This window comes from Uloborus diversus, chromosome 4 (genome assembly GCF_026930045.1).
Source record: "Uloborus diversus isolate 005 chromosome 4, Udiv.v.3.1, whole genome shotgun sequence".
Lineage (NCBI taxonomy): Eukaryota > Metazoa > Arthropoda > Arachnida > Araneae > Uloboridae > Uloborus > Uloborus diversus.
This window is the reverse complement of record NC_072734.1, coordinates 40,044,573-40,071,633: the sequence shown is the minus strand read 5'-3', so window position 1 is coordinate 40,071,633 and position 27,061 is coordinate 40,044,573.

Below are 27,061 nucleotides of genomic sequence, written 5' to 3'. Positions count from 1 at the left end.
GCTATGCTATATCGTTTTGTAAACAGCAACTGTTTATAATATAATAAAAGTTATATATACCATTCGAAAGGTAATTGTTTGATGAACAAAAAGTCAAATACACGTTTTCAGAAACATTTTTGGGGATTCAAATTATCTTGCAAAATGTCTCAAAAATCAAAATCAAATTTTTTTTTAACTTTCAAATTCTTCTGATTTTTTGAACATGAATGATACTGTCAAGTACATCGTTCGAAAGAACGTTTTCTAATGATTAAGAATCACTAATTTTTTTAAATATCAAATTTTGTCCCGGGCTTTTTGGGCTCGTCTACCAATGCACTACCTGAATTCAAAAGGGCGTACTTGTAGCCAGCTGTGAAATATTTTGGCGCAACTTTCAGCTACCCCACATTATGTTTCTACATAAAGATATGTGCAGACGATTATTATTATTTTTTCTTTTTTTGTCAATGAAAATTATTCCTTTAAGTTGACATTTTATTGTTTTTATTTATTTTGGTAAGTACATTAATTCATTTAAAAAAATGAATTTTTTGGCAACAGGAGAAAAACAAACGATTTTTTTTTTTTTTTGATATGGTGTATTTATTTTCATGAGTTTACTAATTAAAATAATTATTATTTTAATTATTTATTTATTTATTTTGAAAGCGGGGAAAGATTTTTTTTAATGGAAAAAAGTTTATTAGCTCTTTCGTTTAATAGGTGCTGTTATTTTATTTGTTCGTTTATTTATTTATTTAATTTTTTTTTTACGCATTTAATTTTTTAGATGAGTAAGTTTTATTTTATTACTGGAAATCGGCTTAAAATATTTAAAAAAATATGTTTGTAACAATTTGCATTTTTAGCTAGATTAGAGAATATTGATCAGATACTAGAAAGTAAATATGGGTATGCGGGAAAGTAGGCTCTTTTAGTTCTAGACGGAACTTCTTGCTTATTTGGGCCAATGTTACCCTTACTTTTGGGTTATTTTGACCCAAAGTAGCTTTTCCTATTTAAAACCATTGTAAAACTAACTAGAACCAACGAAAGACGTGTGTTCATAGGGAAAAGTATTTATTTGAATGAAAAATACATTTTGCAAGAAGTTTGAGTCACATATATTTGTTTTAAGGAAAATTAAAGTTTTTAAAATGTGTGTCATACCTAGTTATTGTTTCCGAAATTACCGACGGAGAACAGTCCTATTTTCATCAATTTTGGATGTTTAATAACTTCATTAAGATAATACCATTCGTAAAACAAAGGACCTTAAATTTTCGGCCACTGCCTTAGCTTTTTGGTCCGTTTCATGCTCTCAACCAGCTCCTTCTTCTCTCGCATAAACAGCTATCCCTGGACACCAGAGCTCATTCCATTCTAACAATAACAAAATTCCATAAACTTTCCTACAAATTTATAAAAAAATTTAAGAAGTTGATGCAACCAGCTCAATGTTTCCAAACCTTCTGCAATTTTTTGTTCATCTTCCATAATAAAAGCCATGCAACTGAGCTTTGAGGAGTTAAGTCTGTGATCGTTCTTTGGCAATCCGTTGCTGAGAATTCCTGAAATTTTTTCTTGTTTTTCCTGTTAAGAATTCTACTTTTAACTTTTCTTTTCTTTTCAAAATATCCCTGAAAGTTTTTTTTTTAAAGTTTTTATGCTTTGCCAAAGTAGGTCGTAATTTTTAGGTGAGGAGAGCGATTGGGAAATTTTTAAACAAAAACTTTAACAGAAATGAGAAGTGCAACTATGCTACTACATAAAGTATTGAACAGGGTTCAGAAATAAGTATTTAACAAACTCTTAGCTGATATAGAACTGCTTCTGCAGGTTGAAAGTCTGAGAGTTTATAGAAACATATGTTAGCACAAGGAACACAAAACCAGTAGTGTTCTTTCTTGTGGAGAGCTATCACACTGCTTGGTATACATTACTGAGTCCTTGAGGTTGCTCTCTAACGGGTTCTGTCAAAATATGTTTAAAAATTGTTTCCTGAAATTATACAGAGAACGTTGTATCTTTTTCTCAGTTTGGGCCAAAGAAGGACCTATTGCCAAAGTAGCCCGCGGTTACAGTACTGAAAAACACTATTTTTTGAAAACCTGTAAATGTTCTAACTAGAAACTAACTCTGCTTAAACAAATAGTTATCTATCAAACAATTTCCCTTTACATAGAAGTTTTTTTTTTTTTTTTGAAAGTGATTTTGATGTGGCTGTGTGAAAGATAACGTTTCCAATAAATTCTTGAATTGTGAATTTGACGTTTTGAATACCAACTTTTTACGTTTCTTGCATACTGTATAGCAATAGAAAAATTCATTTTTAGGTTTAATACATTTTCTAATCCCCCCTTTCCCCCGAAGTTATACGCTTAACCCATGAGATTGTTAATTCTTAAACGTTTTCGAAAGGGAAAGCAATCGTTGTTGTAAAATTGTTGCTTCTGTTTAAATCGTTCTTTAAATCATGGTGACTCTTTAATTTTTAAGTCGGAACATTAGTCAATTACTACGCTTGTTGCGTTTTTATTTTCTAGCTTTTAAATTTCATTTGTATTTTTTAAAAGTGTTTTCATCTTCTGTCATTTTATCACTAAAATTGCATATCTATGTGATTACCAAAATATTAACGCTAATTTAAATAATAAGTTTATAACGGAATAACAAAACAAATCAAACATACATCAGTTTTTAAAAAATATATCTTCTAGGGTAATGGCACCAGTAACAAACATGCTTAAAACATCGCTCCCAGGCTAACTCAATTTTCTGAGCCTTTTAAAATATTTAGACTTTTAAAACTATTTTTCTCTCATGCAAGTACATTTCATCTAACGTTTGGCTGCATCTGGATCCTCTGAATTAGTTAATTCTATTTTTATTTGCTCAATTTTGAAAAAAGGTCTGTCTTCCCAGTAACAGACAACGAAAATTCTGATGATATCCAGTAAGAGATAGGATGAGTAATGGATAGAATTCCCCTTTTCTCGTCAATACGTGCAATAGTTCTTTATTCTTAGATCTAAAACCTTATTAAATCCAAATGAACATGAAACACCGGCAGAAATCGTGGTGACTGTTCATAACCTTCCACCACTGCCATGTAAATACCAACTGGCTCCTAAAATTAACTCTGATAACACTAGATGGTGGCGGTTGCATAGTATTTATGGGTAGCAGCAACATCAGTTTTACCCGCCTAAAATTCCTATTATTTAAATCCAAACTTACAACTGTTTGCTACTGGGCCCTTGTCTGTTACTACCCTATGTTGCTGATGAATTAAAAAAAAAAAAAAGACACAGAATCGACAAAAATCATGTGGAAACTAATGTGTGGCCTTTTTCCCAGCCATTACCGCTAAATGGATAGTTATGATCGTTAGTTCGTTTCAAAAACATTATGTTCATATTTCCACAGAATATATAGTTGAAAAAAAAAATTTTAAATTCATTTATAGTATATGTATGCATAAAAAAATCAACATTAAAGTATTTCGTTTAAGATGTTTAATAATAAAACTACCTGCCGTTTTCTGGGCCATACAGAAGAATCAATGGAAGCTTCAAAACTTTTTCTCCTGCAATTAGTATAAACGTAAAGTTAAGAAGGTATAACATAACTAAAAACAAATATGCCGAATTAACGCATTAAAATATTCTACAAGCAGCATTTTATTAAAAGCCTTAACCTTTGAAAGGCGGTGTTCGAGTCGCGAAATCATCAATTTATTTAAACAAAAAAAAATTCTCTCTTTTTTCTTCGAATATTTTGAATCTAAATCACTTGAATCTTATTCTTTCAAGTTTATTGAGCAACAATAGATGGCATTTCAGCAAAAGTGTCTTTCGCCATTGGCTCAATATTTTGCTCCAACCATTCTGAGCATTGAATCAAAAATTGAAATTTTTTAAAGATTTAAAAAATTTTAATTCGAGCTAAAACGGTCAACCATTTTTCTTTATTTTTCACGAGGTAAGAAATCATATTGTTCTGAAAGATTCAAACTCCTTTTTGCGTGCATAAACAGGGGTGCCCACAAGGGGGGGGGGGGAGTTGCGCCATCTAAATTTTTGGGAGGGATTTTTTAAATTGTTTTATTTATTTAAGTTAATTTATTGATTAATTTTTAATTTAAATTAATTATTTTATTTTATTTCAGTTCATTGTTTGTATTTTATTTTATTTCAGATTATTCTGTTGGTATTTAATTTCCTTTATTTATTTAGTTTGTGCGTGTGTGTATGTCATTAGCGTAGCACAGAACTTTTCGAAGAAAATACCAATAATAACAATATTTAAACAAATAAATTAATTAAAATAGAGAGCTGAAAATAAAAAATAAAAAGGGAGGAGGGAAAGATTTGGGGGGGGGGGATTTGCGCTATTGAACTGGGGGCACCATATGATGCCCCCAGTTCAATGGCGGGTTCATGTTTATGCACCCACTGGGTGCATAAACATGCTTTTTTCCAGGGTGGCGGTGTGACCACCTAGGTATTTGGTTACTGGTGAAATATACAGGATGTACACCTTATTGGAGGACCTAGAACCCCTTGAATGGGACAGGCCGGCTTATCCGACTTTTATTGGTTCCAAGACAACTTTTGGGGCCATTCCACGGAAAACGGTAATTTTGTCCCGCACGTGATGCTTCATATGTTTCATAAAAAATAATAATTTAAAAGGATGATGAACAAAATTTTGTTGCTTAAGAAATCACAAACGCATGTGGGACTTCATAAGGAAAAACTTTCTTCAAAAATTATTTCTTTTTTATGAAATATAGAAACCGTCACGTGCGGGACAAAATGACCATTTTCAATGGAATGGGCATATACATTTTTTTTTCATTGGTTTAAATAATTATTTCTATGAAATTTAAGCGTTTTTTTGTCCCGCACGTGACGGTGGAATGACCCTTTGGATACAACCCCGTTTCAAGTATATATAATTACGGTATAATGTTCGCTGGTTACTATGCCGTAAAACAATTGATGATAAGTTGAGTAAAATGTCACTTAAGGTGAATCTAGAAAGATAACTTAGTTCACAAATTCAATAAAAATGTATCGGGAAATGTTAACTGTAATAAACCTCATTTTCACACCTTATTTGTTTTTAATTTGTATTAATTGTCTTCATCTAAAAAAGAAAATAATCAAACATCCATCAGGCAACACATCTATATCTTGGACACCAGTTTTCTGCAATGAGGCTTTTGTACACACACTAAATTTGCCACCTGACAATTTTGGAACCGAAATGTCGAATAAGTCAGCTCCCCTTACACAGTGGCCTTGGTTGGACCAATAGCTAACTTCTAAACCGTTAGAGTTAAGAGTATAGTTTCAATTGGAAAAGATATTTAACTTCCGTAAGAAATCAAATTTTTTGAAATTTTTGTCAAAAATCAAATTAAAAAAAATTACGTAATCTAACTTTTTATAGTCTTCCAGTCCTAGCAAATATATTTAGCAAAATACTCCTGACACACTGACATAATGAACTGAAAAAAATAATTAATTTGAATTTTGACATCATGAATTCAAATTATGTTTTTCGCAATCACGTGTTTTTTTTTTTTTGCGTGTGTGCAGGCATGTGTCTGTGTGTGTGGGTATGTCTGTGAGTGTGTGTGTGTAGGTGTGTGTTTGTGTCTGTGTGCAGGCGTGTGTGTATGTGTGTGTGTAGGCGTGTGTTTGTGTCTGTGGTTAAGCATGAGTGTGTGGGTTTGTGTGTGTGTGGGTATGTGTATATGTGTGCAGGCATGCGTGTGTGTGTGTGTATGCGTGTAGGACATGGACGCAACCTGGAGACGGTTTTCGCTAGAAGAGCAGTACCGTGAGGCCGGTCGACGGTGGTGCAGGCAGAGGGTGCTGGCGGGAAAATAAAATCATAGCACGCCAAAAACAGTCATGTGAGGACAATAAGCAATCGTGATTGCTCAAAAAAAATCACTCTTCTACGACCAAACTTGACCGAGTTATAAAGTTTTAAAAAATCATGATTTTCGGAGATTTTATGACGTCAGCGAGATAGCTCTTAAGGGGATGTATGCGAATTGACTAAGTGTGTTAATGGGTTTAAATTTATTTTTGTTCTTGTTATCGGGGTGCAATATAAACTTTTGAAAAGACAAAGCAAGTGCTATTTATAAGCTCAAGGTATATTTATGGCTAAAAAGGGGGGGGGGAGAGGGGGTATCGAAATGGTTTGTCGCTTTGTTTTAAGAATCTCTAATTCCATCCCCCGAGTTTCATTAAGTGAATGGACATTTTTTTTTAAAATTCAAATCAAATATTATTTTTAAGCAATTATATTATCTCTTTTTTTTTTGTTTCAAAAAATATATTTTTGTTTAATATTAGGGGATTTTTGAACAATCACGAGTTGCTTATTATACTCATTTGACCAAAGTTGATGCTGCTCTGATTTTTCAGATTGGCATGACGACGGTTGTTTTTAATAATTTTTTAGGAAGAAAAATTTTCGTCGTCATAGTTACAAATCATCTGTGGTTTGATTTTATTCATATTTTTTATGGGCTTAACTCAAGCAGACTTCATATTAAAAAAAAATTTCGATGTGTAAAATTACGTTTTTTCAGAAAAAAACACCTATATAGATGAAACAGCAAAACTTGATCTTCATACAAAATTTCGAGATTACTAATTCTCATCATTTAAGATTGATCAGAAAAAAAAAATACATGACGGTATACGCTATAAGTAATCTTTATGATAAGTGTACGGGTGGATATCGGCATAAAATCTTTTATCTTTCTTACCTCATCCTGATCACTATTTTTTTTTACGGATATACGTCGTATTACCTCTTATAGAAAATTAAGTCATAATATTATGACGGGTGCAAACCTCTTAGTCATTTCTATACTATTCCATTTGTGGAAACAAGAAACCCAACGAATAGGCTTTCGCAATTCGTGATTGCGAAAAACATCGTTTAAATTTGATTTTTTTTTAAACATCTTAAATTCAAATTATATGCCCCGCAACCATGAATTGCGATAGGACCCTACTCGCTGAGTTTCTTGTTTAGATAAATGAAATGGAATGGAAATGAGAAAAAAATTCGCACCCGTCAATTAATTTATGAAACACGGCAAGGAATCAAATCAGTCTTTCAAAAAGAATAATGAAAATAAGACTAACGAGAATATTTAAGTTTAAGAGCGCCTAAAGTCTAGCATTGTTTCAGAAAAAGAATTTATGTTGTAACGAAGGATTCAAGCCACCGCTTATATCGTCTGCACGACTTTTTTTTTTTTTTTTTTTTTTTCTTGGCCGGAAATTTCCGTTACAACCATTAAATGAAATGCATAAAAAAAAAACATTTTTTTAGCATTACAAAAATTATCGTCTGTCCTCTGAAATACCATAACAGAAGTTCTAAATAATTCAAACCTTTACAGTTTTCCTTTTCTTTTAAATGTACTATTTTTTTCCCTTTATTAGTACTCTGTAAATTTAAATACAATGTAATGTATAAAAATGTAAATTTAAATACAGTGATAACCGTTTACATAAATTGAGATACAAAATATGTTTTCCAATCAAATTCACGTATGGAAATTAGATATTCTAGAAACAAATAAGATAAAAAAAATTAATTTGAATTCTGAAATTTTGAATTTAAATTATGTTTTTCGCAATCACGAACTGAGACAGGACCCTACTCATTGGAGTTATTGTTTCTAGAAACAGCTCCTGTCCCCCCCCCCCCCAAGCCTGCCTCTCCTCCTGGGCGGTTACGTGTGCATAGTTGTGTGTGTAAGTGTGTAGGCTTGTGTGTCTGCGTAGACCTGTGTGCATGCACGTAGGCGTGTGTGTATGTGTGTGAGTGTGTGAGCGTGCGTGTGTGTAGGACATGGACGCTTCTCCGACCAGGAGAAGCGGATAGCTCAGGATCGGAGCAGCAGCGTCGCGCCGCCTGCAGAGGACGGTGGGCGGTGGTGCTGCAGAGGCTTCTGATCCAAGTTGAAAAAGGCACGGAACATCAAAAACGGTCAAATGAGGACAATAAACAATCGTGATTGCTCAAAAAAAAAAAAAAAAAAAAAAAAAGGAAGTTATTAATCATAAATAGACCTTTGAGCTAAAAATAGAACTTTCAGAGTCTTTTCAACCATTAATATTGCTTCCAGATGACAAGAACACAAAATAAATTTAAACCTAATAACACACTTTGTCCATTCGCATACATCTCCTTAAGAGCTATCTCGCTGACGTCATAAAATCTTCCAAAACCGTGATTTTTCAAAACTTTATAACTCCGTCAATTTTGGTCGTAGAAGAATGATTTTTTTGGTTTTAAATGTTATTGTATCAAGAATATTTTACTAAATATAATTGCTAGGACTTTAAAACTGTATAAAAAGTTAAATTTTCTAATTGTTTTCAAAATTTGAATTAAATTATGTAGAAGCAATGAAGTGGGGTGGAAAATTTATGCTAATTCTTTTGCTGCAACTTGTGTGAAATCAGTATAAAACTCTTACATTAGATGAGTAAGATCGCATTGAACTATTTCGCTGAACCAAAAATAAAATAAAATAAAATAAATAAATAAAAAAAATAAATAAATTTAAAAAAATCCGCAAACATTACGATAGTCTTTAAAAAATTAAATTTAAAATTTTCACGGCTTTTTGCTGTAGTGCTTGTTACCCTAGTGCAGTGGCTCCCAACCTTTTGCACGAAACAACCCTTTTTTTGTCGAGTAAATATCTCGCCACTCCATATATGTACCAGACTCGCCTATATAAATATTTATTGCGCATGTTTTACATGTTTACTCAAGGTTCACTGAAATCAAGACTGATTTCATTTACGCATTACATATATAGTTCGACACATTCAAAATTCTTATTCTCAAATTGATTTTCGGATTTACCGTACATTTGAGTCTAATAAATTGAACCACAAAAAAAAAAAAAAAAAAAAAAAAAAAAAACGAACGTTTCATATGTAAGAAAAGTAACACGTGATACAATTCAAAAAAAAAATAGTGTTTAATAAGCAAGAAATTAATCGATAACTTTTTAAACTATAAAATGTTATGAATAAAATGAACCACAAGTTGCATCGTTCCAAAAGAAATAAAAATGATGTTTTTTTTTTCTTAAGTAATAGCTTCACAAAATTAATATTATACATTTTAGAAGTTGGATTAATGTTGCGAGTCTAAAAGAAATACTACATAACTCCACTTGGGGTCGCGACCCCCAATCAGGGCCGACGACAGGCGATGTCAGTCTAGTCCGAAACTAGGGGCCCGTCTCTCAATCGAAGTAGTATATATTGGAAAAGTTTTAAGTGGGAAGTGGATTTTGGCTCTCAGCAGTCCTCCCCACAGGTTGGGAGCCTGTGCCCTAGTGGTTCGACGCATTGCTGAACGTGTGTAGAGTAGTCCGAAACCAGGGACCCGTCTCTCAATCGGAGTAGTATATATTTGAAAAGTTTTAAGAGAGAAGGGGGGCCATCTTGGCTCTCAGCAGCCCTCCCCACAGGTTGGGAGCCTGTGCCCTAGTGGTTCGATGCATTGCTAAACGTGCGACTCGAACTTCTGGATCAACAGGATGCTGGGTCGTGTGCTTAGTGCAGTAATAGTTAGTATCACTAATTATCTACTTACTCGCAAGGCACTCTGCATAAAGTTCTGCAGTAATCAGTGGTGTTTTTCTCAACATCTTCGGCACAGAATGCTGGAGAAAACAATTAATAAAAATTTTAAACAACTATGCCAATAACAATGGGGTCGTTTCCAATGTTTTAAAAGTCTTTTTTTCTGACAGAACATGCTTAAAAACATAGGATCTAACCATTTTTTAAATAATTTGTTTAAGTTTAATATTTTTAAAAAATTACTTAAATCGGTGATCTTTCATTGTTTACATTTCTTGCCGATGACATCACAAATGATGAAATGCCATTCTGTGTTGCCATTCACGGAGAAAAATATTTAATTCGCATGTTTACTCACGCGTATCGGCAACGATATGGTTGATAGCAAGCGTAGAGCGCGATTTTAATTCGCTTCTTGATTATCATAACGTGGAAACGCGGTACAAAGATGCGCCAAAAAGCATCATTTGTGACGTCATCTAGACCACGCCATGTTTGAAAAATTGGATATTTTAAAAAATTAATTAAAAAATAACTGTTGGGAAAATGAAAGAATTTTCTGGGTCCATATTCTTTTTTTTGCTTACTCTATCAATTTCAGTGACTAAAAATACTACCTTTGATTGAAGGAAACAACTCCATTGACGGAGAGGACTGCTTATGGAATAAGCATTCCACAAGCAGTCCTTATGGAATGAATTTCGGAAAGCTAATTTCCGAAAATCAGTATTTCCATAAAGCAGTATATATCGCTCAATGTGAGAATAGGACAACAGTGGCATAATTTAAAATAAGTGAATTTAATAATGAAACAGCGATGAAGAAAAGCAAGTTGTTATGCAATATTAGGATGAACTGCCTGTAATTGACCATTTAGTGGAACTTTTTACGCATTTCATTTCGTTTTCTTAATAAAATCACAGAAAAAAAAAACTGAAAACTTTTCTTCGTGTTTTTAGGGGGATTAATACCAATTAAACATTTTTATATTTTATTTATTATAATTCAAACTATTTTCAATAATAATTAAAAAAAAGTAGATATTGTCAGTCAGTAATTAACCACATAAATTCAGAACATGACGAGTGTCCATTTGTAAAAAACTCTTTTTTACTCACATTGAAGATCGAAATCAATCAGGGCCGTATACAAAGAGAGGGGGGTCTTAGAGTTCACTCCCCTCCCCCGAAAAGTTCGGTTTGACACTCAAATGTTCGTTTATATTTAAAAATTTCCAAAAAATATTGTTATAAAACTCAAATGTCTTTCATATGCACATTAATTGCATAAAGCGCTTTTAGTGAGTCAAGTCTGGTTTTCAATAATGTACTACCTTCCGTAAAACTCCGCATGAAAGTTTTTAAGCCTTTCCCGAAATTATTTTGTGGTTAGGGGCCTTGAAATCAATACCATTAAAATTCAACCGTATCTATGTAAGTATGTATCTATGTCCGAAGGACACTTCTCATTGGTTTTGCGGTGGATGACATCATTACACGGGCCCTTGGTAATGGGCAGGTGCCAGTGATGACCTATAAGTTTGGAAAAGTCATCAAACTGGGCGCGATATTTCGTGCAAAAGTTAGTTAGTTATGACTCAAGCATGTTTACATAAACAACGACCGTACTCCAGAAATCAACTACTTGCAAACTGTTTAATTAATCAGATTTCTAGTTGACAGCTTGCGGAATGTAATTTCCGAGTATTGGATAAGTATTAACAACATAAGTTTTATGCTTAAAGATTATTTGCATACAGCGGTTGTCGTAATCTAGATCAGCGGTTCTCAAACTTTTTTGCTCTGCGAACCTCTTTCAAAATCTACAAATTTAACGAACCCCTTGTGCACTAAGTATTAAGTGACAAGCACCCCCTCCCCTCCCCCCACACAGTATTTTTTTCCTTGAAAAACAAAAATAATAATCGCAAAATATATAAGTACAAACATTCCTACAAGCTAAAACATTGTTACAAAACAAATACAACGAAACAGAATGATAAATTCTTTGAGGTTCAATTCACTTTGAAAAATCCTTATTGGAATGGTTGTGGAACAAAGAATTTCAAAGTTTGGCTCAAATGTCTTGTTTGACAGTTTCAGACTTACATTAGGTTCACCATTTAATTTCCTTCAGCATTTATCTTTACATGCTGAAATTCATTTTTCCCACGGAAACTTTGTCCAAAAAGGGCAATAAAATTTAAAATATATTTTTCTATTACATGGTACATGTATTCGTAACGTTAAATCAGTCAATCAAAAAAAATGATCTAAAAAATATCTTTTAGAGAAAATGTCTCTCAGATGAATGAACAAAATGATCGTGTTTCTTCCAGTAAAATGTAGTTGTTTGATAAGGAGATAATGCATGCCTTAATCATTTTAGTGCTGAATTTTCTTTTCTTAAGCTAAAATGCAGAATAGAATGCATGGTTTTATTTTTAATTAAATTTTATTTTTGAAAAATAGTTGAGACGTCTGCGATTTACCCTAATTATTACTTAAACGGTGAATTTTTCCAACAAAAATATTTTCATGCCCACTTATTAAAAAAGAGTTTTTCTGCGCAAACTTCGTGAGGTTTTTTTTACATGGAGCACAAATTTTAATTCCGTTAATTTTTTTAAGACGTGACGTATCTCACTGTAGCCACTGACAGCAGCGCCATTGCAGTTTTTGTGTGTCACTCGTATTTCAGGTGAAGCACACGAGAAGCGCGATAGCTCTTCATCGCACTCAAATGGTAAAGAATCTAAACATAGAAAATTAAGTAAAAATAGGTCAAACGCTCGCATATGCTCCATTTTTTGTTACCATCAAGTTCGATCGAACTCTCCAACTGAACGGAGAAAACTGAAACATTCGCATGCTTTCATCTAAATACATTGAGTTCAAAAGTTGAACTCAAGAATTTTTTCGGCACGAGCATCAATTATATCATGCTCAACGAAAACAGTAAAAATCCGTTCCTTGAAATGACAGACTTAACTCTTTAAACTTAGAAAATAGAATGTCAGCAAGTGTTCTAAAGTTGTATGCAAACAGTATCGAATGTGCAAGAGACAAATAAATGACGAACAAAAAACGCTTAAGCTTGAGACTTCATCTCAAACTAACATCTGTTAAATTTCCGCCATTACACAATTATTTTCGCGAACCCCTTCGTACCTCTCACAAACCCCCAGGAGTTCGCCAACCACCGATTGGGAAACGATGATCTAGATGAATTTTAACTTAACTCAAAATCAATGGTTACCTTTCTTTCCTTCGCAAGAAGAGTCATCAAATACTAAAGTCAAGTTGGAGGAAATGCATTTGCAAGCTTTCAATTGCAATGATCTTGAACACTCTTGAGTACACATCTAAAGGAGGAAAAATGAATCACCATCCTTGATTAGAGAATGAATATGTGTTTAAGATTCAACCATTTGCTGCCAAAACTCAGTTATCTATTTCCTCGAAAGCAGTGGTGCCCAACGTACGGCCCGAAGGCCAAATGTGGCCTGCGATGTAGATTAGTGTGACCCGTTGTTGCGTGTTCTGGGTCTTTCCAAAACAACCAATCGTCTTTGTTTGGTATTGTGAATAATTGCTGCAAATATGAAGCCAAATAGTCAGAAATTGGATACTAAAAATAAGATGCCAAAATGGTATCAATAAAGGAAGCAAGCTCGATTATGACAACAGTTCTTAATTTGTAATTTTCTTTGTTTCCCTATGCTATCTAGAAAACACTTACATATATTTGAATTTTATGTTCTGGCCCGTGAGATTATCTTGAGGTGAGGTGCGGCCTTCGGGTAAAAAAGGGCTGGACACTATTATTCAAGAACAATGGGCAAAACAAATTTGTAATATATGCAGCGATAAAAGTTAAGTTTTGGTAACAGGTAATACGTTGTTTAAGTGTTCAATCATGTTCGATTTTGAAGCATACTCGTAGAAGATAATTTACTACAATCTGTTAAAGCATAAGAAAAATGCATTATATAATTTACAAATGCAGGATTTACAAAATTACTATTTGTGGCCTGTAACATTAGGGTAACGGCACCAGTAACAGACATGCTTAAGACATCGCTCTTACGTTAACTCAATTTCCTGAGCCTTTTAATGTACTTAGACTTTTAAAATTGTTTTTCTCTCATGCAACAATATCTCATCTAACGTCTGGCTGCTTCTGGATCTCTTGAATTAGTTAATTCTATTTTTATTTGCTCAATTTCGAAAAAAAGGTCTGACTTCCCAGTAACAGACAACGAAAATTCTGATGATACCCAGCAACAGATAGGATGAGGAAATGATGAGTAATGAACAGAATTCCCCCTTTCTCTTCAAAATGTGCAAAATTTCTTTATTATGGGATCTTCTAGCCTTATTAAATTCAAATGAACATGAAACACCGACAGACCTCGTGGTGGCAGTTCATAACCTTCTACCCCTGCCTTGTAAATACCAACTGGCTCATAAAATTCGCTCTGAAAACGCTAGATGGTTGCACCGTATTCATGGGTCGCAGCACCATCAGTTTTACCTGCCTAAAATTCTAAATATTTAAGTCCAAACTCAGACTGTCTGTTACTGGACCCTTGTCTGTTGCTGGTGCCGTTCCCCTAGTGTTAATATTTCAAAGAAAAATTTGATGCATATTGAAATCTTGTTTCAGGTTGAGGATAAGTTAAAAAATATGCGAGAATAGTTCAAGTGAATAATAAACATACCCCCAGTGACTGAACAGTTCGCTGTTTTTCTTTTTTTAATAAGATTCCAAAAGTTTTATTCTTAGACGGATTGGTAACCGTCTTCCTTCTGCACAACCATGGTCGCATTTGATCTATCTATGCAGATCATAACAACCGATGAAAATCGCGGAAACAGAGATGGCACCACTTAGGTTATTTTTGCACATGCGCCTAAGAGCGTTTGGAGCTCTGACGTACGTTTGTGACAACTGTGACTACGTGTTATAGTGCAGAATTATTTTCTCCCAGTTTTCATAAAAATGTTACTAGCTACTAGTATGTTCGATTTTCAATATGCACGATGTGCAAACAAATTAAATGTCATAAAACCTTTTTTTAGCATGCACTAGAATTACATAAAAGAATTTCAAGTAGTCAACAAATTCTTTCATTGCACATCTGTTCAAAAAGTATAACTGATGAACTTGTGCAAGAAAAATGTGAATTATTCAAAATAATTTGTCTAACTCATATCATTTACGCAAAGAAAAAAAAAAACATCTACTTCAAATCATACACGTAAACATTGGTTCTCTAAAGGTTTTAATAAATAATTGTAACTTTTTTTCCCCCCTCGATTTGGTTATGAAATAATCTGAACAACAGATTTGTTGGATCAAACAAACAGGATCAAAAAAGTTCTATAATAAGGAAAGTACCTTTATATTCAACTAAATTGTCTGCTAAAATGCAACCGTCTCCTAATATTTAATAGTTATGTGTTTTGTAGAAAGACGATAATCCTTTGGAATTAAAAACAAACCATGGAACCATTTTTTTTTTGAGTTTTATTCTCCCCTTTTTTCTTGTATTAAATCAAAATATGCTATGAAAGATAATTTTAGAGAAAAAAAATGTAACAAATTGCATACGTCACAATCTATTGCAATTAATTTTGAATGCAATATACTTGTTGTGCATGCGCATTGCCATGGAAACTAAGCTACGTACGTATTTAGCGGCGAGTTTAAGAAACTCTAACATTTCCAGCTTTTTCGGAAACTAACGGCCGATAAGCATAGTGGCATCTACACTGCTCAAAACAATTAGGGGAGCACATGGTTTTAACAGAATTGCGCAAAGATGTCTACCAATAAGTAACATAAAATGAATCCTCCATAAATTACAGCCTGCCAATAAACGGAAGAAGAAAACTTTATATGCAAATCAAAGTTCATGACGTCACAAACCAGAAAAAGAAGATAAGGCCAGAAATCGGGATGTTGCAGACACGTCTGTTTTATTGCCGTAACTGTGAGATTTGATTGCGCAGTCTTTCTGTTTTTGAGACAAGCTTAAGAGAATGTCTGAACAACGTGATTTACCTGAATCCATGGCATGGCGTGTCATAGGCCGACTGGAATCAGGCCACAACGGAGTGTCGCGGACGCTGTTGGAGTCGCCAGAAGTGTTGTTGCAAGACTGTGGAATCGATTCCAAGAAACAGGAAATGTCAGACGTCGACCAGGGCAAGGTCGGCCACGCGCCACTACAGCAACTGATGACCGGTATATACGGTTAACAGCCCGTCGAAACAGAACAGAGAATGCTACTCAGCTGCAAAGACAGTTGTTCTTGGCAACAGGACGAAGGGTGTCCAGCCAAACAGTACGTAATAGGCTTCATGGGGGAGGGCTCTATGCAGGGGCGGCATTTCAGCATTTCATTTGGGGGGTCGAGTTTCTTAAATATGAATTACCTCAGTATGGAACCAAAACACACATTGGCTAACAGCAAGTAATCATGATATGGGTTTAGAATTAATAAAAATAAGTGTTCAAAAACAATTAAAATTTTTATGACAAAATTTGTAGTTTGTTTTAGAATATATTATCATACCAAGTGTTTTGGAACTACAGTTTTCACCTTTTGACAAAGTTTTGATGCTTGATTTTTAAAACACGGAAGAACAGGAAATCTTGTTACTAATCCAGCAATGCCCAGTTTCATGCTCTTTTTTCAGCTAAGTTTTTTTTCCCCACTGTACTTCGAAAATAATTCTCTAAACTTCTGAAACACGAAAATGATTCTTTTCTACGAACTGAACTAACTGATTGGAATAGTTGAAAAATAATTGAAGTAGCAAAGTTACGTATGAAAACACACCTTTCACATCTTGCTCTCAAAAATCACCCAGATAACTTTAAAAATTGTGATGATCTTCATTTTTCTTCATTGAATGGTCTATTCTAGGCTAGTCTCTAAACAATTCTTCTTGCCTCAAGCTATAAATTTTACACATAATTAAAACAATTTATTTTTTGTTTTCAACATCCAATCCAGATCATATAGAGCCTACAATACAGGAAACTATTTATCATCAAATCTTGTGTTAATTTCATTAGAAACAGAATCTATTATTTTACACAATACGTTAAATCAAGGTATGACTTTACATCATCATGTGCATTTTGGTCACCTCTTCTAAATTCTTTTGAATATTTTTTGCACCTTTTAAAAATTCTCTGGAGTAAGAATTTTTTTTTAAAGATCCACGCTTGGTTGAAATATACATCCACGTGAAATTTATTAATAGTTTCAATTGTAGCTTAAACTGAAGCTTGAACAGTCCAAAAATTAAGGTTATGATTGAAGTTGTTTTGATAGAGTAAAGCATTGTTCAAAAACTCTCCGCAATACAAACAAAACGAATAAAAATTCATATGAAGACATGTTAAAAGACATTAGCTTCTTCATTATTGAAAGAGTTCACACAAAATCACTGCTTTGAAGTTATTGAAAAGGGTTTTTAAGGTTTAGAAGACCATCTTGTATTGTCTCTTGAAGACCTTCTTGTGTCCTCCTGAGATTGCATTGTTGAAGAGCACACAGAAAAGATATTTGTTGATGGGGAGATATTTTTTTCGAAAACAGCTTTTATTTTTAAGACGTTTTTATGAAAGTATACAATGCAATGAGCAGTTGAAATGTGTTTCTACCAGAAGAAAGTGATGAACACTCATTAAATAGACACACTTAAAATATGAGCGTAACAATGAATGTAAAATACCAAGGCATTTAGTGAAAATCATGCAGCCACACCACTGCATGAATCTCTCATAACCGTCGTTACACAGAGCACACAAGAATGAAATATTTAGCCTATATGAGGTTTACGTCTTTAGTTAAAATTAACCATCATTCTTTATCAGTTTTTTCTGTGCTGAAAAGGTCGGTAAATGCTTGATGAATTTCTAATTATTTAAAAACACGGAAAACACTTGCTCATGTCTGAAAATATGTCGAGTTTCTTCAACCATTACGGAGAACTAGCAAGATTCGTTTTTCATGAACATTGGTTTGCGATTTACGTAAATTGAATTTGCTCGTTTTTTATCACTCCTCTCAAAAAATTTGGGGGTGCGACCGCCCCCTCTCGACCCCCCTATTTGCCGCCCCTGGCTCTATGCACGTAGGCCAATGGTCTGCATTCCGTTGACCCCACGCCACCGTGCGGCCCGAAGAAGATGGGCTGCTGAACATCGATATTGGCAGCAACATGATTGGAGCCAAGTGCTGTTTACAGACGAGTCCCGATTCAGTCTGGAGTGTGACACTCGACGCGTTCTGGTATGGCGGGAGAGGGGCACCCGAAATAACCCCGCATTCGCTCGTGAAAGGTCACAATACAGACGAGCTGGTTGGATGGTATGGGGTGGAATCAGCACAGGCGGACGTACGGACCTGCATATCATTCGGAATGGCACTTTGACGGGCCGCAGGTATGCAGACGAGATACTGCGATCTCATGTCATCCCTTACGCTGGAGCCATTGGCGATTCCTTTATTTTCCAGGATGATAATGCCAGACCACATAGAGCTCGTCTGGTGGAGAACATGCTTGAAGCTGAAACAATACAACGTATGGAATGGCCAGCGTGCTCTCCTGACCTGAATCCAATTGAGCATGTTTGGGACATGCTCGGACGACGCATTGCTGTGCGGCCAAGGCCGCCTGTGACTGTCCCAGACTTGGAGATTGCACTTCTTGAGGAATGGAACAATATTCCCCAAAGTCTGATCGATAACCTCATCGCATCCATGGCAAACAGGTGTGCAGCAGTCTTAGCTGTTCGAGGAGACCACACGGCCTATTAAAACTCTTGCATCATGTCAATTCAGAGCCTTTTTTTTATCGTTTACATGCAACCAAATTGTTGCCCTAAATCATCTTTTCATGTTTTTCCCATATTTTCAAATAATTAAAGCTTAATTTCACATTGTTTTATTTTTTTTCTCTGTATTACACATGGATACGCGTGTACTACCCATTTTATGCCAATACGCGGCTGTATCGCACGGTTTTCTTGATTTTTTTGCTTGCTCCCCTAATTGTTTTGAGCAGTGTAGTTGGGCGATGATACAACTCTAAAAAGAAAAAGGAAATCTAGAAATGGGAACAATTTTGAAACGCGAAAAAAAAAATTTTTTGAAAAAAAAAAATAGAACCGACTTCAAAATTGCTCTAAAAAGTGAAAAATAATTTTATTCTTTAAACACCATCGATAATGCTCTTAAACATAATTTTTGAAGTTGGCGCAAAAACAAAACGTAAAATCCAGTGTAACCATGCTTCGTTCATATTTTTTTTTTCAGAAAAGCATCCAAAGTTACGAACGAAACATTTATATCGCTATTCAAATATGCTGTCATCAATGCATATTGTATGTGATAGTGAAGAAACTGGTCCTGGTTAAATTTATAGTTGTATTTGAGTTATGGCTGTGAATGATTTTATCTATCGTTTTTGCGCCAACTTCAAAAATTATGTTTAAAAGCATTATCGATGGTGTTTAAAGAATAAAATTATTTTTCACTTTTTAGAGCAATTTTGAAGTCGGTTCTATTTTTTTTTTTTCAAAATTTTTTTATTTCATTCTTTTTAGTGTAAATGTAGGTATTTCAGAAATAATAAGAAGTTACCATCACGAAACTTCACATTTTTTTCTTAAAAATGCTCCATACTAAAAAAAAAACTATTGACACGCGTTAAACTTTAAGCGATTGGCACTAAAAACTTATCTTTGTTCCTCTCTGGAAATCATGCGTAGTTAATTTAATTATAACCATTTATGTATTACGTTTTTCCTAACTAATTTACATTCCACAGCATCTAAGTTGCTCATGATGCAATCCTGTATTTTCTTACTTAGCCCCGATCATCTGTTATCGGCATAGATGATAACGATAAAAATACTACAGAGTAGTTGAATCAAACCTAATGGTAGCATTGTGAAGGCTAAGCAGATCCTAACCACTGCATCACCTCGCTTCCAGGTTAGGTTTACCCCTACTATGGAGCACTAGCACTGAAGAAAGGAAGATTTTGATAATTCACATAGGGTTACTATAAATCAGCAGGGTTACTAAAATAAAATTATTTACGCAAAAAATGAGACGACAGCGCCAGATTCCCCATTATCGAAATATCCCTTGACGAAATTTGATGCTTGCTTCAGAGAAGCCTTCATTCAAAATTATCATTACAATTACTATTAATGTTACTGTTATTCGCAACTCCAACGAACTATAGGGGGCACTGCAGTCACTGTCTAATGGCGGAATTGAAAACTAAAACAAACGCATGTGGTAACGAAGAAAATGCTAAAAGTGTTGTGATTTTTGGTCGTATGTATGATTTTTTCGCTTTATTCATTTGAAAAGATTTTTCAAAGTCTTTTGGTTATTCTGACCCATATAGAAAGAGATTAGAAACCAAAAAGTATTACGAAAGTAAACAATTAATGCAGAACACACAGTAAGTTGTTCTGAAGCAGCCATTTTCACGATGTTGAATTCGGAATTCATAAATTTTTGGTTCGCTTCGAACGGCATTTTCATTTTGTACCGTTTTTTCTATACATTAGTACATATTAAGTTCAGTTTCGTGACATTTCCAGCATTTGTTGACATTTTTGTCACATAGTGCACATACGTGGCAGACTGTCAAGAGTAACGTTTAACACTAGATAATTTATTTCTATGACTATATGATTGGATATCCAAAGAAATCATGCATTTAATTCATTCGTCATGGAAATGATTTACCTGATATGCGAAATCTTGTCAAGATACATTATTCTTTCACATAATTTTAAAACCATAAGCCTATAAACAGATTTTTGGCGAACTTTTATTTTTTATTGTTCAAATTCTTAACGTTCTTTCTGGATTTTTCAATCTGTTCTGCGATAAATATTTTCAAGAAAATTTATTTGCATACTGTCTATTTCAGTAGGATACTGTAGTAACAAAGGTTATTTAAATCATTTATGTGGAATTAGGTTAAGGAAAAGTGTCCAGTCAATGTTGTTAAGTTCGTTTTTTTTTCCATCGAATTGAAAAACTGATTCAAATTCACTCAGAACAAAATAAATAAAATGTGTACTCACAGTTTATATATGGTGGTAGTTTTCTTTTCAGTTGATTGACCATTATTTCTTTTTGCTTATCGAATTCTGTAATCTTACTATCATTTTATTCCACTCATGATAAAAATTAAAAATGGTTTAACTAAAAATGCGAAAACTCGCCAAGGCTACTTTGCTTGCACAATACTAAAAATACTATAACCCTAAACAAATTTGGCGAAACCTTTCAGCTGAGAATAAAAGGAATAAAGTAAATTCTTTCTCGGTTAAACATTTTTCATTTTGTTCTACGATAATAAATTCAAGAAAATATTTTGCATACTGTCCATTCCAACTAAATGCTGCTGTAAAATATGATTAGTTAAATTAATTTAAGATTAAAAAAACTCATATTCTTACAAATTCATACAAAACAATAAAAAATTTTACCTGGTATTACGTTATCCAATTTTGTTAATCCAGACTTTTCTTGTTTACGCTTCCACCATTTAATACTTTTTTGAAAGAAATAAGAAAAACTAACATTATTTTGAGAAGCTCGAGAATACTACTAAGGGACGAATTAATTTCTGTAGCTGAAAGCAAACTAAGACACATCGATTGCGTTAATAAATACTCAGAACAAACTGCCTGTGTTTACGTCAACAGACACACGTGGAACGCAACGTGGCAATGTTTTAGTTTCATCGGCAGTTTTGTAAATCACCGCAAGGTAGCGTATTCGAGCGCTGGAGTTCCGAATAGGGCACCAAACTTTTATAACAATGAGTTTCCTATTGTCGCGTAGATGAAGATAGCGAAGACAATGAAAGCCATATGAAGCGAATACTCGTTAGTCTCAACTCGAGATCTTTATTCAGAACCACGAATGAACGTTACATCTCCTTATATACAACTTGAGAAAGTGCTGGAACTTTCCAGACTTGGAAAGATACAGAAATTAATAGAATATTCGAGAAAATACGGGAAACAGTAGAAACGAAATTTTAGTAAAATTCACTTTGTCCTAGTCGGGATTTGAACCCGGGTCGCTCGTGTGGGAGGCGAGAATTCTACCACTGAGCCACCGTTATCCACGGAAGCAAAGTGCGAACTTCGCTACAATATCATTTTAATCATTTAATAGGGAAATTGCATAAAATTTACTGTTTTTTGCCCATAACTTTTTTTCTAAAGAACAAATATGGTCAAACAAAGTAATGGGACCTAAGTGGAGTCATCCCCTATCCATTAAAAAAAGAATCATCAAAATCGGTTCACTAGGTGAGACGCTATGAGTGGACAAACAAAAAAAAAACATACATACGGTATGAATTGATAACCGCCTCCTTTTTGAAGTCGGTTAAAAATAGTAAACTAGGAGGCAACGGGAACAAAACTGAAAAATAATACAATGTTGAGTACAAAATAAGTAAAAGAAGAAGAAAAACCCTTAATGAAACTTTGGTTCAAAATAAGAGTCCTACATATTTATGGACTACAAAATAGGCAATTCCAAAGTTGCTGCTTCACTTTTCATTTTAACCCCTCTGGGAAAAAAAAAAAAAACACGCAGAAACGTAAAAGTTCTTCCTGAATATTTATTTCTTTTTTAAATAATTCTTGATTTTAAAAGATTAATTCTTGACTTTAAAATATAATAACGTTTTAGGTTATGTCGTGTTGTGATTATAAAGTACAGATGATTTAAAACCGTGAGCTTTACAGCTGTACATGATGACTTAAAACCGTACATGATTCTTATAATGCCAAAATGCCTTGAAATCAATCAGGACCGCAGAGAGCCGATGCAAGTCCCTATTCAGTTTAGTCGCCCAGCTTCGCCCCCCCCCCCTCTTAAAACTTATGCAAATAATTCTACTCTGTTTCGAAGCCGGGACCACAGAAGGGCGGGGCGAGCCCCTAGTTTCCGAGTAGTCTGACATGGCTTCTCGTCGACCCTGAAATCAAGTGAGAGAAAAAAAAAAGTGATTTTACTGCCCCGAAGGCTTTAAAAGAAATGGTTAGATAGCAAAAGGGACTTACTTTTGGAGTGAGTGTTCCTTTGTTTCTTTGTGCCCAAGGTAGGAAACTATAAGTTGTGCAATTAGTTTGATAAGGAAGTGGCAGCAGTTTTGTTGTTGTCTATGAAGGGGATAAAAATATTCTTATTTAAACAAACAAGCTCAAAAGTAGTTTGAAAAAAATATTTTCGCTTAAAAACAAAGGTGTTTCTAAATCACATTTAGAAATTTACTAGCATTTTGTTCATATTTTGAGGGTCATGTTTTTGTTAGTATATTTCTCTGGTCTAAATGGGCTGACAAAACTATCTGATGAAAGTACCCAAAAAAGGATTCCCCTAAACTATTACAAGAAATCTGAAGTTACTTTGCTACTATAAAAATAACAACTCCTTTAAAAGTTCTTAGAATTTTTGAAGAATAGAAACTTTTTCTACCACTTTTTTTCTTGTTGCAGAAATGCAACGCTCAATTTTGTTTCAATAGATTATCTAAATTAATGGTGTAAGTTTTCAAAACTATTTTTCACGAACTTAGAATGATGTATCCTAGTGTATCATTTTTTTTTCAAAACTTAGTTGTTGAAATACAAAAGGATCAAATTGTGGATAGTTTGAAGAAGTATAGCTATTTAATGTTAGATAATAGTTAGATCAAGGTACATTAATCTTTATTTAATTATTTAATCAACCCTAAATGGACTATCTCATGGCCAGGGTTCTTTTTGCCGGACTGAAAGAAGTATTGATTCAATGAGAAAAATTAGTTAATTGCGGCAAATGCTCTGAAACATCTTTTCCGGCGGTTTAGGGCACGATTCATGGTTAAAAAAAAAAAAAAACTCTCCCCTCCGGATTATATCTTTTTCCTCACAAAACTATTTATTACTGAATAAACTATTTCTTTTCTAGCTTGCAAAGGTAAAGAAAAATAATAATAACTTTTCTCATTCCAACGCTGTAGAAGTGTCCTGCTCTGGCTTTAACTGCTTCCGATCCAAAATCCGGATAGAAACGGGGGTCGTGTACGTAGATGAGCACCGACGGCGTCTTGTGTTCGTCCAGATATTCATCACTTTGGACATCTAAGTCGAGCAGCAGCTCTAGAAAGAAGAGGAGCTAAATATGAATATTAGCTATGAAAATACAGTAGAACCTCTCAATAAGGGACACTAAGGAGATCAGACATTTTGTCCCTTATTCGGAGGTGGATGAATTGATGCGTGCTGTGTACTAAGTAGTATAATATCACAATAAGTAATATTTATTAATACTTAAGATTAAAAGCAGAAAATGTCTCATTATGTTAAATATAATTCATAATTATTCAAATTTCTGAGTATATATTATTTTATTAATTAAAATTTAATCAAAAATCTTGTAATGGTAAAGTTTTGTAGCATACAGAAATAATTTTGAAGCAATTCATTACATGTATTCGCTTTATGTTATGTAATTTACAATGTAATACTATATGAATAACAATTAATGTTCAAATTTTTAAAGTTTAATGTATATACAGAACTAACTAGTTGCTGTGCACTCTTCGGCGCTGAACTTACTTGAATAAATTGTTGAGGGGGCAATTTATGCATGTTAATTTCAGCAAGTGTTTTTTTTACAATACATTACTTGTTTCCTTCACATGTGTAATGTCAAACTTAGATTGAAAAAGAGATAGCTTTGTGCAAGGTAATTTAGATAAAAATGGAACAACGTTTAAAAGCATAAAAAGGATAAAAAGCTTTTAAAAACGCAGACATGTTTCGGAGGCAATAGCCTCCTTCCTCAGTGCGAAATGTACATATGGATGAATCAAGGTCAGGGGAGAGTTTAAATTGCGTAACCGGAAAAACATTGACCAATCAGCTGTCAGCGAGTGCTGAGGCAAAATATGTTTATTTTAACTTGTAAGATTGAATAAGATTGGAGAAAAATGCGGAACAGTAAAAGACTCATTGCAAAGATTATTTAAGTTTTTATGAATGTAAAAGGATTCCAGAAAATCTAATTCACCTACTGTTGTAGGTCTGCAAATGATCTTAGCTTCCGAAAACTTACCTCAATTAATTATTAGAGGAAAAATGAAACTTGAATTCCAGTAAATTCACTATTTCTTATGTGCTTATACATTATTTCTTGTTTTTTTTTTTTTTTGGTTTTGTGACTGTCCCTTAAACAGAGTGTACCTTAATTAGAGGTAAATGCATGGAAGTCACTATTAAAAGGGACTGGGACCAGAAAAAATGTCCCTTAAGTAGATGTGTCCCTTATTCGGAGGTGTCCCTTAATGGAGGTTCTACTGTATTTCTATCTTTTTATAATCTGTTCAGAAAACCTTATTACTTCCTTGCTCGAAGCAAAGGAAGTGATTCAATCACGAAACATTTCCCCCTCAAGTTTCTACCTGAGTTTCCATTTTATTCACTCCTGAATAACTGTGTGTGTGTGTGTGGATCAGTTTTTTTCTCTATATTTCCATATGTACCAACTCATGTATCACACGTAGCGTTTAAACATTTCAAAAAATAGTTTTCATATCGTTGACAACGTTTTTGAAACATTTATGTAAAGCGAAGTGTGCAACCTTGATAAGAATCGACAGTCAAAATCAAATTTGATCATCCAGAGTAATTTATAACGAGGTTTTTCGAGACGTCTGTATGTATGTTCGTGCGTACGTGTGTTTCTCGCGTGGGGAGAGATTAAGCATGAGAGTTATCTCATACTTAATAGAGCATGAGCAAGAGACCCATAATGGTCATGGGGGGATGAGCTGTTCCATGGTATTCCTCAAGACACAAAAGCACTTACAACTGTAACTCACTAACTGCACAAACTTTTATAATAACTGATTTAATAATACATTTCCAACCTGTTGGCTTATTCCACATGTCAGACTCGTATGAGTAGAGCATTTTGTGATCGATCATGTTCCATCGTGCGTTGAAAGTGAAGCAGTTGCCGTGTTCAGCATTGTAGTACATTCGAAAATGTCTAAAAACAAAAATAAGATTAATTCAACTACATGTCAGTAATAAAGGAGTCGCTCAGAAACGAATGACACTTTGATACTTTCCGGTTTTTGAAAATTTCATGTAGTAAAATTTCATTTTTCTTAGTTACTAAATGTTTTACTTCTTGTTTCGTTTTTAATGGATCGAACAGACTTTCATTGCAATTTGTGAGGGCGAGTAACAAATATGTACATTAAAAACAACCTTTTTTTTGAATATTTGTTTCTTGGATTAAATTGCTTTGGGTTCTCAGTAACCTGGCTTGTTATTTAGGGGGGTCAAGAAGGGGCAATTAGCCCCCCCCCTTGCTTTTAGAAATCAGTCGTATTTCCATATATCTGAGGATGGGTTTTGCTCTTTTTCGGTATGATATGCATTGAGTATGCACCCTTTGCCCCCCCCCCTCCTGGAAAAATTTGAATTAACGAGTCTCCAGTGACTGATATTTCAAATATCAGAAGCAACAAGAAAATTCCTTTGATTAACTTCTAGGCTCTAGGGTACTCGTTATGAACTCCCCTTTATCCGTAGCATCGAAGCTTACGCAAATTATCCCACTTGAAGGGTCCGCCTTTCAAATCTGCGGTATTAGACAGGACGCCTTCAAGAATGTATCTGGAGAGCCATGCCTGCTTGCTTTACCAGCCTATGTTTCTTGACAAGTCATATAGGCTATACTTGGACAGCTAAGACTGGATTTACTAGCTTAAACTTTTAAAGTAAACTCCAAAAATCAGTTTTTCAATACTTTCTCAATCCATTTGTACGGGTGTGAGTTTTACATATATATTTGCCCTTTATTAATGGAATTTTAAACGTTGACGTTTAACTGTTACATATTAAAATATAAGGAGCCATTATGTATCATAACATACATTATCAACTTTCTAAATGTGTACTTATATTTGAAAAATAATGATTGGTTCATGTTACTGGTGTGATCGTACGGTCACGCCTTTGGGACTAAAAAGAAACTCTAACATTAAAGTCAATTTAAGTCGATATTTTCTTTGTTTTGTTTTTCTTTTTTTTCTTTAATTGGAGGGGTTTATAGCCTAAAAAAACTCCCCTTGGTCACCGCCTTGCCGTAGGTTATCCCACAAAACATTATCTCAGGCTTTTACAGCAAGTTTTAGTGTTTGTACTGTTGTAAACTGTTGCATCCATAAACAAAGCTCTTTCCAGCATACCTTGCTGATTAGTTAACTGAGGAAAACGCGATTTCCATGGTTGGACAGTAGCATTTCGTTTCTGTAACTTCATTTTCTTGTTTGTGCATGTATTGT